This window comes from Martes martes (assembly GCF_963455335.1).
Source record: "Martes martes genome assembly, chromosome: 2".
Taxonomy (NCBI): Eukaryota; Metazoa; Chordata; class Mammalia; order Carnivora; family Mustelidae; genus Martes; species Martes martes.
Genome location: NC_137889.1, coordinates 22,171,324 through 22,184,406, shown reverse-complemented (window position 1 = coordinate 22,184,406; position 13,083 = coordinate 22,171,324). Strand labels below are relative to the sequence as shown.

The 13,083-nt window shown below is 40.4% G+C and overlaps 1 protein-coding gene across 1 annotated transcript in view; it reads left to right on the top strand.

Annotated features, from left to right (window-relative positions):
- The window catches only part of MSR1 (macrophage scavenger receptor 1), a 79,484-nt gene that overhangs the window by 53,298 nt on the left and 13,103 nt on the right, over positions 1-13,083 (top strand). The gene's annotated exons all lie outside the window — the stretch shown is intronic.

Sequence of the window (13,083 nt, the reverse complement as noted above, 5' to 3'; positions counted from 1 at the left end):
AGTGAGTTTGTCTGAGCCGCGCCAGAGAACGCAAGTTATAAATAAAGAAGTGACTCAACAGAGTGCATGCCAGAGGCCAGAAGCTGTCACCAGAGGTCAGAACAAAATGTCAGCCTCATAAAACAGGAGTCCAGGCTCTGAAGAATGAAGCAGGAGCCCAAGACTGTGCTGAGAAAACTCCAACGAAGGTTGAAATGAATTAGTTTCAGGGGTACTCTGGGTCTGTACCTCCAAGATGACAGTCTCCAAGAAAAAAAATAAATTAATTAAAAAAAAGGAAGTAGGGGGCACCAGGGTGGCTCAGTGGGTTAAAGCCACCGCCTTCAGCTCAGGTCATGATCCCAGAGTCCTGGGATCAAGCCCCGCATCCAGCTATCTGCTCGGCAGGGAGCCTGCTTCCCTTCTTCTCTCTGCCTGTCTCTCTGCCTACTTGTGGTCTCTGTCTGTCAAATAAATAAAAAAAATCTTTAAAAAAAATTTAAAAAAAAATTAAAAAAGGAAGTAGCCAGTCTTCAGATGGTCATTATTAGAAAACCGGCAATGTTGACTGGCCTGTGAATGTAAACATGTGGAGATGAGTTGGATCTCTTTGTCCATGGTTTAATCAGGTGTGACTTCTCACCCTGCTCTGCATTGGGGGAACAGCTAAAACCCAGGGAGCCTTTTCTCTTGCCAGCAGGCCTTCGTTGACATTGGCGGTAGCATGACTCTGATCGCAGTAATCGTGAGAGGTAATTCCACGGGACTCAGTTTACAAGTTGTCTGATACCCCAGACCACAGATGACGGGAGAAGGGCTTCTCTTCTTTCTCCAGACAAAAATAGATGCTGAATGCCCAGATCAAATGCACAAGTTAGACCAATGCCAGTAATGTGCAGTGGAGAGAAGTGTGCCCCAAGCTCACATGCTTGTCACAAGTGTTCACCTGTTCTCACCCAACTTGGAAGGGAAGGTGTTTTAATCAAGCAGAAACAATTCCTGCTGTGCAATTCAACACTGAGTGTGAGGCTCTGTCCTACACATACCAATTCGCAATGTGTCATTGGTTAGTATGTCTTCCTATACTGTGTTCATGCCGATAATTAGGATGTGAATTTAAAGTATCTTATTTCGAAACTCATGCAGTGATATGAAGTATCGGTTTGTCTTCCAATTGATTTCTACTGAGGACTCAGCACAATCTTAAGTGATTTCTGGTCTTCCTCAAAGCATTCAATGACCAAAGTCAAACCTTCTCCTCCAAACACTAAATAATTACAACAGTGAACGCTTAGAGAACACTGGCTGCGCACCCGGGGCTTTTGACGAATTCTCTCATTTAAGCCTCAGAAGAGACTTCGAGGTAGGTACTGTGATTATTCGCATTTTATAGGTTGGAAACTGAAGCTCACTGTTGATAAATGGAAGAACAGAAATTCAAAGCTAGATAAGTGCATTTCCAAAGGCCCTGTTTGTAACTCAGGCTCCATTCAACACCCCCCACACTAGTTTTTTGTCTTTTTATATGTAAATGCCACAAATACATAGCATGAAGGGTGTGGACAAAGAAGGAAGAGAAAGATTTTTTTTTTTTAAAGATTTTGTTTGAGAGAGAGCACAAGCAGGGGGAGCGGCAGGCAGAGGGAGAAGCAGGTTCCCCACTGAGCAGGGAGTCCCATGCAGGACTGGATCCCAGGAGCCTGGGTTCATGACCTCTGCCAAAGGCAGACGCTTAACCAACTGAGCCACCCAGGTGCCCTGGAAAAGAGATTTATAATAAGCAATTTGGTTTTCTAGAATGGGCCTATAATTTCAAGACACTAAGGAGACGAAAATTCTTACAGTGTGACTTCCGGCATTTCAAATTCCCAAACAAGCGTTCTCAGTCTATATTTATTGATGTTTTCACCTTCACATGCTACTTCAGCTCTTGTGTCCAGTCTCTGCCCCCGATCTATTATTCAGAAAGATCGTCTCCCTGGAATATCCACAAAACAGGGGTACCAGTAGTAGGAGTCATTTACACGTGACACCAGGGACAGGAACTACCCCTTAACATTCATTCTTGTTTTCAGAGCCTGACTCAATTTTAACAATTGGGAATGAGATTTGGCTGCTTTGACATTCCTCTTCTGTTACTGCGTCTTGTTTTAACTCCTCACCGATGCTTCTCGGCAGCCCACGTTAGGACCGAGTGGAGTATCCAAGAGCATCCCAGAGCCTTTGGCTGCAGGTGACTTAGATAAGTGCTGCCGATTTTGGACAGTGCGTGGTGTTTAAAGCTTTATGTGAGTGCGCGCATTGTTGCTGAAACACAGAACATTCCATCAGCGCAATAGATGGGAATAACTCATATGTCTTATAAACTGAAATAGAGCTTTAAATGAGGAATGGATCTCGCAGTCAGCATTTTGCCCTGATGAGTCCCTATCCCAGCTGACTCACACAGCCCGACTCCTACCGGAACCAATCAGAAGGAAAGAAAAAAAAAAAAATCAGTACAGCTCCAGCTCGGTCTTTTGCACCAGCAAAATTTGAAATTCGTCCAGTTATAGGCTGGAATGCAGGTGAAATAGACCCAACGTGGCACTTCCCACCATCCACAATCTCAGAGGATAAAATGGCTTTCCTGCTGCTCTTCAGAGAACTGAGTCCTGGCTTCCCACTCTGCAGTCAACGTAGTCTTACACCAACACAAGCACTGTCCCGGTAGGGGTTCACAACCAATACTCGTCCCTGCTCCGCCCTTACCCTAGCTTCTTTGGAAATGCATTGTCCTGCAGTGGGCATCTCAACACAAAAGTCGCTAGAACCAGTTACTCGCACATGAAGTGTCCAAGAACTATCTCCCTTTGTGGTGTAACCTACAGACTTGCCCCTTTCCTGGGGCTCTCCAGTTACTTCCTTTCCCAACTTCCCCTAAATTACTCATGTCTGTTTGATCCACTCACTGCCAAGGGAAACATCTGAATCCCAGCAGCCTTTAAGATGCTCTTAAGGGAACTGGTTAAAGGAATCCTAACACTAATCCTTTACCAAAATGGAAAAAATCCCTCAACTTAATGAAGTTTTGTGTGATTCTGATTTCTCATTTCCCAGAAATAGCCAAAGATAAAAAGAATTTATCTTCTTTTACCTGAACACCAGTGTTCAGTTTCCGTACACAGTATTTTTACCAAACTCTGCATGGTTTATGGGCGTAAGTCATTTGTTCCCTATAAAATGATTGTCTGTTCTATTCCAAAACATCTTCCACGCCAGACTGTCCTGTTACATTCTCCTGTTATAATCTCTTAGCTATTCTATCACCTATACCTAGAAATACTCTCTATACCAAAAAAAATGTATTATATTAATCACAAAAGGTAGCCAAATGAATAATTATTACTATATTGAGACGTCTAGTAGGTCCTCAATAAACACTTTTGTAGTTTTTTAAATAAGAATTAGAACCTGTAGGGTGCCTGGGTGGCCTCAGTTGGTTAAACGTCTGCCTTCTGCTCCGGTCATGATCCCAGGGTCCTGGGATAGAACCCCACATCGGGCTCCCTGCTCAGCAGAGAGTCTGCTTCTCCCACTGCTAATGTGCATTCTCTCTCTCTCTCAAATAAAATCTTAAAAATAAGAATTAGAACTTCTAAGCCATTAAGGTAGGCATCTCAGTGACAAAGTGAATATTTTTATTAAAGAAAGATTTTTTTTTTTACCATGTTCAGATCATGACATAACAGGGATGGATGCTTGGTTCTCATTTATGAATTAAAGAAAAAGCTGTGTTTTCAAATTTATACTCATTGAGGTACTCTATTTCTTATTTCGTTTGCAGCTAGTCAAAAATACAAAACAGAGAAAGAAAAAAAAAAAGACAAGAGTGTTTGCCTGCTAGGGGCTGCCAGAACAAAGACTGGGTGACATAAACAATACAAGTCTATTCCCTCAGAGTTCTGAACATTGAAATCCAAGATCCAGGTGCCCTCAGGACACTACCTAGCCCTGTTGGATTAGGGCCCCACCCAGATGGCCTCAGGGAACCTTAATATTTCCTTAGAAGCCCTATCTCTAGATGCAGTCACCCTGGGTGTTAGGACTTCCACAGATGCAATTTGGGGGATATAATTCAGCCTGTAAAAGGAAGGATCCAGAACCGCTATCCCTCCCTGTCTGTGGGCAGCCTCCTGTCTGAATCTTTGCTCCGCAGGCCTGGAACTTTCAGAATGAGGAAGATCTGCTTCAGGCGTCTCTGCGTCTCTTTCTGCCAACCAGTTCTCCAGGCCTAAATTGTATCATAAATAAATTTGAGACATTGTGCTGTTTTTGTAGTTATGAAAGCAATTTGACTTTTGTTTGTTCCTTGTCAGTATTTTGTTTTCTCATTTCAGAGGTGTTCTTTTACATTATGGAATCCATAAAATTATGAAAATTGTGAGGCTAATGCTGTTTAAGTAGACAGTAACCGGTGGTGATTAGATTAATGAGAAATCGAATGACCTGGGAAGCTACTTCTAATGTTTATTTATTTATTTATATATATATTTTAAGATTTTATTTATTTGTTTATTTGACAGAGACAGAGAGACCACAAGTAGGCAGAGCAGCAGGCGGGGGGTGGGGGTGGGAGCAGGCTCCTTGCTGAGCAGAGAGCCTGAAATGGGGCTCAATCTCAGGACCCTGAGATCATGACCTGAGCGGAAGACAGAGGCTTAACCCACTGAGCCACCCAGGTGCCCCTATTTATTTATATTTAAAGATTTCATTTATTTATTTGACAGAGCACAAGCTGGGGTAGTAGGAGAGGGAAAAGCAGGCTCCCCCCTGAGCAGGGAGCCCATCACTGGGCTCCATCCCAGGACCCTGGGATCATGACCTGACCCGGAGGCAGACACTCAACTGACTGAGTCACCCAGGTGCCCCACTTCAATATTTATTGTCAAATAATCACCATCTGTGTATTTGTAAGAATTTTTTAAATAGAACGAAATGAAAACCTGCTTAGTCAAGACATAGAATCTATTGATTCACGTAATTAAGAATTCCAAGAGATGGTTTTGCTTCAGGCTTGGTGGGATCCAGGAGTTCAAACTAAGTCATTTAGACTCAGTATCTCTCTCCCTTTCTCTCTCTCTCTCTCCCTCTGTGTATATATGTGTATGTATGTGTGTATATATATATATATGTATATATATATAGTTCATAGTTCATATCATATCATAATTCATGGTTGATTAGGCTTTTGCTCTAGTGTGTAATCTTCACATCTAGCCACATCTGAGAAAGAATACCCCTTTCTTTCCTTCAGAGGAGCTGTTGTTGCTTCTGTTTGGATACTGAATTTTCCCTTGAAACCACTGTAGTGTTCAGAGTGGGGCACACTCGCTACCCAGCCTTGTAGGGCCAATAGCAAGTGATGGCTTGGGCAGGATCCCCCTTCAGAATCTCAGAGTATAGGGTAAAATGCCCTGAAAACGTGGACCAACCGAACTTTGCTATTACATACTGTTCAATAGCACTCTTGTTAAGTGCTGAGTGCCTATCGGCCATCAACATATTGGGCCAATTCTTCCATAATGCAAGAGGTTTAGAACTGTCTTCAGTAACCACATCATGTTCTTGTATCATTCCCCCAGTAGTTCTCAGGCTCTGGTGAGCATCAGAACAACCTCCAAGTCTTCTATCGTATACGATACCTGGACCCAACGTACACAGATGCTTCTTTCAGGGCCTTGGGTTTGGACCGGTATGTTGTGATTTCCAAAAACTCTCCTTGGAATTCCAAAGCACAAGTTGTTGAAAATTTCTCCTTTAATACTGGAGAGATACCTTAGGGCTACCATCACCCTTCCCCAGTCACTAGGCCATAAATCTGAATTTTTAAGAAATAGTAACACTGGTAACACTAATGTCTGCAGTGCAAAGAGTGACCCTTCTGTGCCAGGTGCTCTGCAGGGCACTTCGTGTGGTCTCCTTCACTTCATCCTCACAAGAAACCTATCGCTCTGCTGTTTTTCCCCCTGAGGATTTAGAACATGAAGTAATCTGTGCTTCACACAGCAATTATTTATGGGGAGGAATCTGAATCTTGGTTCATCTCATTTTTAAATTCCATCACATTATATTGCATCTTGATTTTTTAAAATATTTTTATTTATTTGAGAGAGCAAGAGTGAGAGAGAGAGAGAGAAAGAGAGGGAGCACAAAATGGGGGAAGGTCAGGTGGAGAAGCAGACTCCCCGCTGAGCAGGGAGTCTGATGTGGGACTAGACCCTGGGACTCCCAAGATCATGACCTGAGCTGAAGCTAGTCGCCCAACCAGCTGAGCCACCCAGGTGCCCTGTAACTTGACTTTCTTTCTCAAACCTCTTCAAAGTACACTTATGGACTAAAACAGTTCTCACAAAAGTTCTGAGGTGATTACAAAAGATGTCATAACATATGAAGAAATACAAATCGTCTAAGGTCATAAGAGAAGTTTGTAGCACAACTGAGACTAGGGCCCTGGTCTCTCCTGGCTTCTCACGTAGAGAAGCATCCTGTTTCCCATACAGACCATGCCCCTTCTCTGGTGAATAAGCACTGGAACCTTCTCTTTTGAAATAAAGCATTTAGTACCTCAACCTGAGAACCCACACTTGACAGTAGTTTTTTTTTTTTTTTCCCTGCTTTTCTTTCTGTTATTATCCAAACAAAATTTGCTCTCCTGTAATTTTTTCTTCTTCTACTTTGATGACACTAAAACAGTCAAAATTTAAGCTAAGCAAATGGAAATAATGTTTCCTGAAGGAGAGAGAAGCCACCCATTTTTGGGGTTTTTGAGGCATCAAGTGGTCTGTGTTTAAATACCTGTGGACACAGCTGTTGGACAGAAATCATGGTCTTTCCTATCAAATGATGAGGGAATGGAGAATTTATACACTAATGTCTCCCACAGATCCCAGCGAGGCTGTCCTGACAACATCTCAGAGCTCTGAACAGTTATAAGCATAAACAAAATACAGCACCCAAGGACAAGGAGAATGTATATTTTCTTTTAATTTACCTCCAGATCCAATTCAAGGGTCAAATACTCGGTTATTTTAGAAAACAATTTTCTCTTCATAAAAACTCAGAGAACCTGTTCTGAGTTGTCAGTCTTGCCAATAACTGGACAGATTAACTTTTCTTGGGCCAAATTTAAGACATTTTTCTCCACAAAATCCACACCTCAAAATCCCTACAGTCTATGATTTTGGTTTCTGAGAATAACATTCAGAATGAAATATAATTAATAATTCTGGCACTATTTTTCTATAGTACTTTCTAGCCTAAAATACATTTTTTGAAATGTCAATCGTCGGAGGTAGGTGTTATTATAGTATTTTATGAATAGGCAAGTGAAGGATCAAGTGGGCTAAATCACTATCAATGTCAGATTATAACAGATAACAGATATAACAGATTATAAAAAGGGACACAGGAACTTTACAGGGTCTGGCCGAGGCCTGCATTTTCAGAACTCAGAAAGAATGATCATGTAATTTATGCCAGTTTGTGATGTGCATGTTCTAAATTAGCTCTGTTCAGTATCTTCCTGGATTGCTTATTTTTGTGCTGTATGGTTTTAAGTGAAGAGCAAAACTGTAAACAGTCTAAAAATAGGTAGGTAAAATTCCCCTTTGTAAATGTCTTTACAGTTCTCCTAAGTAACTCTGAAAACTAAGACTCACGTAGAAATGGCGTATTAATAACAAAATTACTCTAAAATGATAATATATACCCTAATATATGCACACGGTCCTTCGAAGGACACAATCTGGTCTTTGAAAGGCAGACATGTCTGTTTAGTTGGCAATTTGGAAATCCAGTAGTAGAGGCAACATTATAGCTCCGGATACTCTGAGGACAACCTACACTCCCAACCATGGCGGCTTCTCTTGGCTTACTCAGCCTTTCCGTTTTGTTTGTTTTTCTCCCACATAAACTTATCCTTCACCACCACAGCTTTGTGGGGATCTGCACAACTAGGGAGGTATTCCTTTTAAACACAAAGTTCTTCGTTCATCTTAAGTATTTACCACTTTTTTTTTAAGCAAGATTCTTTTAAAGTTGTATTTGATAATTCACCTCAAGAACTGATAAATAAAACATAGGAAATAATAGCCTTCTGCTACTTTTTAATTTTCATACGTGGAAGTAATTTGCTTATACTCATAATTAAGTTAGATTTACTCAGTACCATCTGAGTTTAGCACCGTGTGTTTTGAAGCAACAGATTCTCAATCTTTATTTTAGTTATTCGGCAGTTCAACTATGGGTGTTCGGTATAATCATGGTGGACTTTGCTCATTTCCAGTCTAGCCAAAATATCTACTACCCAGCTATTTTGTAGCCCTCAAATCTTGAGGTTCAGTTTATTCTTTGGTAATGAAATAAAACTGAGCACCAAACTCATGTTCGAAGGCAAAGTCAAGTGCCTCCTGTGTAAAATAGTCTGACGAAAATACAGGAAATTTCATATCCATGTGAAATCTCAGAATGTGACCTTAGTGGGAAGTAGCATCTTTGCAGGGGTGATTAAGCTAAGAAGAGGTCATATTGGATTCAGGTGGGCCCTAAATCAAATGACTAGTGTCCTTCTAAGAAGAGAAGGACACACAGATACAGGAAGAAGACTGAGGCAGAGATTGGACTGATGTAGTTATAAGCCAAGAAATGGTCACTAAATGCCAGGAGCCATGAGGAGCGAGGAAAATGCAAGAAACGATTTCTCCCTGGAGCCCTCAAAAGGAACATGGCCCAGTGGATGTCTTGATTTCTGACTTCTGGCCTCCAGAACTGTGAGGGAATTGTTATTATTATTTTTTAATATTTTATTTATTTATTTGAAAGAGAAGGAAATTACACGTGAGGGGCGGGGAAGAAGAGGTAGAGAGAGAAGCAGATCCCCAGTGAGCAGAGAGCCCAATGCGGGGTTCCATCCCAGGACCCTGAGATCATGACCTGAGCCACCCAGGCACCCCTAAATTTGCTGTTTTCAGCTACACAATTGCGATCATTTGTTACAGTTGCCTTAGAAACCTAATAACCTAGGAATCTTTGGCGGTTGCTTTCTTTCCACACCACTTATTACACAATGAGCTCCACATCTCTCCCTTCAGTTGAGGAAGTACCTTAGCCCCTCCACCTGGGGATCTAAGAGGATTTTACTGAAGGTTTAGTTGTAATAGAAAAGTGTAAGCAGAACAGTCTACAGTGTAAAGTTCAACCTCAGACCTCACTGTCTTGAAATTCCCAGCCAACTTAGACCTCAAATTTCCTCACTGGACATTCTCATTCTCTCCCCTGCCATCAGGCTACGCTGCCTACCGGCTCTCCACTGAGACTCTCTCCATCTACCTTGTTCTCTGCTCTCTCAAGGGATTTCCAAAACATTTGTCTCCTTTGACTTCCGGAGTAAGATTCAAAATCTGTTACGATAATTTTCCGGAGAAATTTAACTCCGCTTCTCCAAACATCTGATACCCAGGTTGTGCCTTTCTTTCATACCTAAATACCTCCCTTTCTAGAGGAATTTAGCCACGTTGTGAGGACTTCTAGGTTAAACCACAATCAGATTTTTTTTTTTAATTTGTTAACAGTTGGAATGCAAATATAATAAATACCACTGTAATAAATTTAACCCTAAGTCCTAATTCCAATAAATGATAAGAAAAAAGAAACCATGACCATGAGGTAAATGATATGATAATAGTTGAAATAACTAAACTCCTCAAGGGTTATTTTTAGGGGCACCTGGGTGGCTCAGTGAGTTAAGGATCTGCCTTTGTCTCAGACTGTGATTCTAGGGTCCTGGAATCAAGTCCTGAGCCCTGCCCAGCGGGGAATCACTTCTCCCTCTTCCTCTGCCTTCTGCTCCCCCAGCTTGTGCGCTCTCTCTCTCTCTCTGTGTCAAATAAATAAATAAATATTTTTAAAAATAAGCTTACAGGAAACAAAGTAAAAATAACCTCCAAAATTTTAACTTTTATATTTGGAATTATTTCTTCAGATCAAATTACAAAACCTTTTGTAAATTATCTGCTCTATTACGTATTTTTCTTTTGGTATCTTACATTAATAGAAAGGTGAATAAACTATTACTATAATAAATATCTTATATAGTTTTCACTTAATATGCAGACTTTTAAGAATCCATAGAAATGATCAGTACCTATCTTCCCTTCAGAGCTGGGATATAAGAAGAATGAGATTGCTTGTAGAAAGTTAAACTACAGTGAATCAGAGTAGAGATATGTCAAGTCACCTCACCTGATTGAATGTATTAACATATACAAGGAAAAAATGTGTTACCCAAACAGTGTCGGTCGGTCCCAGAGGCAAAACCTCACTGCTGTGTCTCACTGTAAATTAATAAATTAATTAAGCCAATAATTCACTGATTGCAATTTGACTTCCTATGCAGATTGCCTGTGGGGAGAAAATGGCCTTGTCAAACAGATACAAATATTTCAGTTTTTGAGGCAATTACATTTCTCATTGTAAATTGAATTGACATTTAGTCCCAAGATTCTATTTAACATTAGTCTGCCAATAAGAAATAAATCCTCTGAACCTGCAAAACCATTTTAGAATGCATAAGGCTTCTGATCATCTCTCCGCCTTGGGGGGCTCTCAGTAGTCGCATCGGTTTTTTTCCCCCCGTAATGGGATTCATGTTTAGCTCTGTTAAACCAGTCTTTCCTTTATGATTTTCCCTTATTGCTTCTATACATAGAAACTGTACTCCCTGTAGAGACTTGTGAAATACTGGATTCTCTGTCTTCTGTTGTTTGATATTTTAAATGTTTACCAACTTAATCCACTCAGGCAATGCAGTTTGCCCATCAGGAAGAGCTCACAGTGATTCTTTCTTTCTTTCTTTCTTTCTCTCTCTTTCTTTCTTTCTTTCTTTCTTTTTCTTTTCTTTTCTTTCTTTCTTTTCTTTCTCTTTCTTTCTTTCCTTTTCTCTCTTTTCTCTCTCTTTCTTTCTTTCTCTCTTTCTTTCATACATACATAACATACATACCATAACTCTTCATGGATTCCTAAGTGAAAACCTGCATTCTGTCGGGTGCTGAAATGTTAACTGTAAAGATCTTAATTTTGTGGAGAAAATTAACAAGTGTGCAGCGCTCTGGTGGGGCAGGAGTGCTATGGAAGTCGGAAGAGGGAACCCTATCCAAACCCTGGGATTGGAGGTAGAGAACTGGAAGGTGTGTGGGGGAAGGAAGGGTGCGGGGGAGCATTCCAGACAGGGATCCAAGCCCCAGAAATATGGGAGAATAAGGGTTATCTGGGAAATATAAGCAGTTATATAACTGAAATAAAAGGAGCAAGAAGTGCAGGGATGGAGGGGTTCACAGTCAGACTTCAGAGGAAAGCAATGATGAGTCATGATGTGATTTGCTTCAGGATCCCTGGCAGGAGTATTCCTACAGAAATCCTCTGTCAGGGACGCCTGCGCGGCTCAGTGGGTTCAAGCCCCTGCCTTCAGCTCAGGTCATGATCTCAGGGTCCTGAAATTAGAGAGTATGTTTTGTCTATCTGCAGAAAATTATCCCAGGTTTGTTGAACACTTTTTGAGAAGGATAAGCATTAAAAAGGGAATTAGTAAAACAACATTTTTTTTCGTGAATTAAGTAATTAATATCACATAATATTCATGCCAATGCTTTCATCACAAAACATAAACCTCAAAATGTTTTTAACTTGTAAAATTAAGAACTTATATTCATAAGCCATTTTATTTTATTTTATTTTATTTATTTGCCAGAGAGAGAGAGAGTACACACAAGCAGGCAGAGAGGCAGGCAGAGGCAGCGAGAGAAGCAGGCTCCCTGCCGAGCAAGGAACCCGATGCGGGACTCGACCCCAGGACCCTGGGATCATGACCCGAGCCGAAGGCAGCAGCTCAACCAACTGAGCCACCCAGGCGTCCCAACATAAGCCATTTTAAAGAATGAACTATTTCAGGGTGCCTGGCTGGCTTAGTCAGAAAAGCAGATAGTCTTGATCTCAGGGTGGTGAGTTCAAGTTCCATGTTGGGTTTCGGAGATTCCTTAAATAAACTTTTAAAATTAATAGATAAAAAATTAAAAATGCACTATTTCTTCTAATTTCCACAATGACCTCAAAAATCCTAAAGGCAGGAATACATGTTTTATTCATATAATTCCTGGAACCCAGGAAAATACCTGGCATGAAGTTTTGTGCATTAACTAAGGACAGATAACTAACAGCAAATAATCATTTTTTCTTTTTAACAGTTGAAAAATTTGGTCTTAGAGTGGTTACATGGTTTAATAAGGTCACAGAAATCTGAACTAAAGTCCAGATTATCCGACTCTTGGTTTTTTGCTTTTCTTATTCTCTGAAGTCACAGATCTAGAAAAGAACACAGATCTAAACACATTTATAATTAGTATTGCTTAAATACACCAAGATTACTAAAATATCTTTTATGGTCTAGACTTACTGTCTTTGCTCAAAATTCACCTTCAACAAGGAAATGACTCCCCACTCTTACTCTAGAAATGTGTTAACTGTCTACAATCCAAGTAGCTGGCCACCAAATATGCCACCATCTTGGTTTTGGACTTCCAGGCTCTAGAACTGTGAAAAATAAATGTCTGTTGTTTAAGCCAGCCAGCCTGTGGTATTCTGTTAAAGCGTGAACAGACTGAGACAGATACCAAAGTTTGAGACCTACTGTCCCAGGAGATACAAGGCTTCTTAATAACGTTTTGGGGGGTAAGGAATGCACACTGAGAACGCTTTCACTGAGTTATTTGGATGATAAGACCATCAACCTCATATAATCAAATGTTTGAATATGATGTGTGTTTTGTCACAGCGTCATGATAAACATATTATGCTTGGCTATATTTGACTTTTGTAAAAACAAACATTTGGGGGTAGCACTAGTTAATACTACATGACTATAATATTTAAAAACTTCAAATAATCCACTCCTGGATAATTGTTTCCTATTTTCTTAGGCAATTATAATGAATGATTGGGTCACATGGGTATTTTACGGTAATTGAAAGTTTGAATACTGTAATAACAAATTATTTTCCTTTTAAGAATACT